Source organism: Podarcis erhardii, assembly GCF_964252035.2.
Source record: "Podarcis erhardii genome assembly, chromosome: 13".
Lineage (NCBI taxonomy): Eukaryota > Metazoa > Chordata > Lepidosauria > Squamata > Lacertidae > Podarcis > Podarcis erhardii.
The window spans coordinates 8771614-8776003 of NC_138502.1; the positions used below are offsets into that span (position 1 = coordinate 8771614).

Below are 4390 nucleotides of genomic sequence, written 5' to 3' on the forward strand. Positions count from 1 at the left end.
ACCAGGTAGGTGGGCGTGACCCTTGCAGACCCCACAAAATGGGCCGGTCACGCAGCCATCTCCCTCTTTTGACTCTTCTTCCTCTTGTTACGGAAATTAAGCGGAGGGGAGCACATCTTTAAAGTTGTTAACAGTTACAAATATTATGCCTTAAGGTATCCTTTCGACTTGACAGCTCAGGGAATATAGCTTTATGAATCATATCAAATCAACACCTTTGCCAAGTTCCTCCATTCCAACACCGTTTTGCCCTTGGAAAAAGGACTCTTTCCCCTGCCACCTCCCCAAGCTTGAAGAAATGTATACACACCTCCTACCCCAGGAAATGCCCAGAGGTAACAATTGCTGGGCTCATTGTTCTCCGAGGGAAGCCAAATCTCATCACCAGACTTGCCTCAGGCTCCAAACATGCAAAGGAGATTCTATTGTACTTTGGGTGGTGGGACTTCAGAGGTGTTTGCCTGTGCTAATCTTATACCTTGGTCTTGCCCTGACATGTCTGTTTATGCTAATCTTGTACCAAGGACTTGTCTGGACATGTTTGCCAAGGTTAAACTAGTGTAACCCCTGTCTACCCCTCCCCTTTTGTGACACGTCAGTGATGTAGCAATGATGTATCAATGATGCTGTATGAACTGTATTCTGGGATATGGTGGGAAAGTTTTAAAAGTCATTGTCACCCCATCCTCAGGGTTCAAAATTCCTTTTTGAACCTGTTGTGCAATAAACTTTGGTCTACTGTACAGCTATTTGCCCTGGTTGGTGGCTGGATTCCTTCCTTTATTCTCCAGGCTCTGACCAACGAGCTGGGTAACACTCTTCATGCCATGCTTTCTTGATACTGATGTATTTTGCTGTCTGCTGGCTCTCAGCCACCAGGAAGGACATGGGCTCATTCCCATGGGATGAACTCAAACCCTTTTTTTGTAACTGTAACTCTAAACTAAAGCCTGGCTTCAGGGATCCAACTGTGAACTGAATGTGAGTAAACTTGTTACTTTTAAAAGAAGCAATCCAATCTGGCTTTGTTCAGATGGGGTTTGGTTCCTGGTAAGTCCCCTTTTATCCCTCCTAAAGAGAATAAAGACACAGGAAGCTTAAGTAAAAAGATTCAAACGAATCTACCAACTAGCTTCCTGCTGTGTAAAGAGGGGAATGTACTCTGCTGTATTAATAAACTCACTAGCATAAGTTAGGAAGGATAATATTTAATCAATATATCCTCTCCTGCTACGCACAACATTCCCACAAATAATAATACATTATTGACATAGCCTTGCATTATAACTTTTACATGGGTTTTATAAGGATTATTGCTGTATAATGTGCATGAAGTGCTTTCAGTGCTTGAAAGCAGTATACACATGTTAGGTATTACTGGATATTAGGCTTGCTTGGAAGGCAAGGCAGTATCTTTTTGTATATATAATTTACTAAAGCAACATAAGAACTTAGGAGGAGTGTACTGGCCTGGGCCAGTATATCAAGGCCAGGCCAGTATACTGTGATCATGTCAGTGTATCTGGAACAGATGCAGCGTACATAGAGCAGGGACTGGGGAACGGTCTCTTTGGTTCCCCACTCTGAAGTGCACCAATGATGCTGTGATTGGAATATCTTTCTGTATTATATGTTCACTAGTCTGTCATCACATTGTTTGTCGGCTGTTTCCTAAAGCTCTAGGGCAGGGAGATGTTGCCTTGAGAAGACAGCATGATGACTAGAAAAAAGAGGAGCAGGTTAGGGCAAGTTAATATCAGGGCAGAGCAAAGCAGGCAGGAGACAGCCAGGCACCATGGCAGAAGGTGGAGTACTGGAAAGAGCAGGCAGCCATGTTGGGATCCTGTCTGTTTAGAGAAGGTTCCTGGCAAAGCAAGGATGGCATCACCCATGGTGGTGGGGGCTGGGAAGGAGAGAAGAGAGGGGTTCATGTCTGTGGTAAATGGCAAGGTTAATTGAAGTCCTGGTGGGGGTAAAGTAAGTCTCTGTATGTATGACAGTTGTGATGGGGCAGCAGAGAGAGCAGGAATTGAGGAAGGGGCAGGTGGAACTGACTAGGGTAAAGGGGGCATTTGGAGGACTGAAGTGGAATATTGGAGGGAGGTGTACACGTGTAAGAGACAATTTTAGTGCTCCCGTGATGAAGAGAGCTGGAGAGGAGGAGGAATTAGGGAGAGGGCAACTGGAAGTGACTGGGGTAAAGGTGAAATTGGGAAACATGGTAGGGAGAGAGGGAGAAAGTTTCCAGGTCAATTAAGAAAGAGTGAAGAGAAATTTGATAGCAGAGATAGGACTTCTGCAAGGTCATGTCGGAGAGTTATGGGGGGAGGCAAGGAATTGTATTTGTGTTCAACCTTGAAAAATATTGCTGCACTGAATCACTGTCACCAAGCATTTAATTCTTTGCAAACAGACCAAGAGTTTGGTGCATTTTGACAGTGAGACTGGCACTTTTCAAACCCACATTGATTGAACTGCTGACATCTCAATGCGGAACAGTTTCCCTTGGACAAGTCAACCCTGGTGTCAGAAAGGCCAGAGTCTCAGCTCTTTGGCTTCATCTCTGATATGGGCAGTTAGGCGTCGCTGGGCTGAATGAATTTGTGTCATAGTGGAGGGCAAGAAGCAGCGTCAGGGGGTGCCTCTAAGCCCTCCAGCCCCAGCATGATGGAGCTGCTGATCCAAGCAGCTTCGACCTGCAAGGAGTGCCACAGGGTGTTCCTGGCTGCCCTCCATAAGGTGCTGGTGGCAGGCAGCTACGATGTGGACAAGAACAGCAAGAACCTGATGAGCCAGAGGATGCTGGTGCAGAGCCTTGGGCTCCTTCAGGCTCAGCAAGGAACAGGCCTCCACCCTGGAGGGCAAGAGAAAGGCAGTGGTCCAGAAGCCTACAGGAGTGGCTAATGGTGGAAAATAATCAGTAAATTCCAGCTCTTCCATGAGCCTTTGGGCGATGGGGCTGTCTTCCCAGCGTTGCCTCTCAGGCCCTCTCTCCGCGGATGCGCCTGGCGAGCTGGATGTCCTTGGGCATGTTACAGATAGGTAGCCGTGTTGGTCTGCCATAGTAAAATAATAATAATAATAAAAATCCTTCCAGTAGCACCTTAAAGACCAACTAAGTTAGTTCTTGGTATGAGCTTTCGTGTGCATGCACACTTCAGATAACATCTGAAGAAGTGTGCATGCACACGAAAGCTCATACCAAGAACTAACTTAGTTGGTCTTTAAGGTGCTACTGGAAGGTGTTTTTATTATTATTATTATTATTATTATTATTATTGTTGTTGTTGTTGTTGTTGTCCTTGGGCATGATGGTGACGCGCTTGGCGTGGATGGCGCACAGGTTGGTGTCCTCGAACAGGCCCACCAGGTAAGCCTCGCTCGCCTCCTGCAGAGCCATCACGGCCGAGCTCTGGAAGCGCAGGTCCGTCTTGAAGTCCTGCGCGATCTCGCGCACCAGGCGCTGGAAGGGCAGCTTGCGGATCAGCAGCTCCGTCGACTTCTGGTAGCGGCGGATCTCGCGCAGCGCCACCGTGCCCGGCCGGTAGCGGTGAGGCTTCTTCACTCCGCCCGTGGCCGGCGCGCTCTTCCGGGCCGCTTTGGTCGCCAGCTGCTTGCGAGGCGCCTTCCCGCCAGTCGACTTGCGAGCCGTCTGCTTCGTGCGGGCCATCTCGCCCTTACGAAACCTTGAAAAAGTCCCTGGAGAAGGAAGGGCTGGAAAGGGCTGAGGTCACTTTCTGGGTATTAGAGGCAGTTCGCTGTTTCCTGATTGGCTGAGGACAACAAAAGTTCCTTCTCTCCCCAGCATTTGAATTTCCCGCGCGACTTGAGCCTTCTTCCTCTCTGCCTCCACCGTCCCCTTCCTGTTCCTGATGCTGCTTTGGCGCGGTATTGGCGTAGGCAGGATTTTTGGGTGTGGGGCAGGCGTTATGTTGCGGGGGACAAAACCTCATTTAGTTAAGTCTTTTTATTGATTTGCTTGATTTAGGGATGCCCCCCCCCCAATGGCGTGCTGTAGAGCTCTCTGGGAGTTTCAGACGCAGCTCCCTTTATTTTTTAATTCCAGGAGCGAGGGTCTCTCGCTTAACCCCGCTGATTCAAAGCCTCAAGATGCTGAAACCTTTTCAGTACCTCATCACTAGAGCAATCAGCTAATAGTGCAACTGATCATCATGTAGTTGTGCTTCATGCAAGCAACCTTCAGCAATCAGCGGATTGATTAAATAAATAGGCGAAACGAAAATACTGCACAACAGGAAAGAGGAGGTGGGAAAGCATTGTTCACACTATTCCCCGTAAACCCATACAGCGGAGGTAGCGTGGCCGAGCGGTCTAAGGCGCTGGATTAAGGCTCCAGTCTCTTCGGGGGCGTGGGTTCGAATCCCACCGC

General features: G+C 48.3%; 1 pseudogene across 1 annotated transcript; it reads right to left on the reverse strand.

Annotated features, from left to right (window-relative positions):
* Window positions 1-3232: 3232 nt before the first annotated feature.
* On the reverse strand, window positions 3233-3670 carry LOC309328388 (histone H3.2 pseudogene; annotated as a pseudogene). The gene has a single exon. The product of its transcript is annotated as a histone H3.2 pseudogene (transcript).
* Between the last annotated feature and the right edge of the window lie 720 nt (window positions 3671-4390).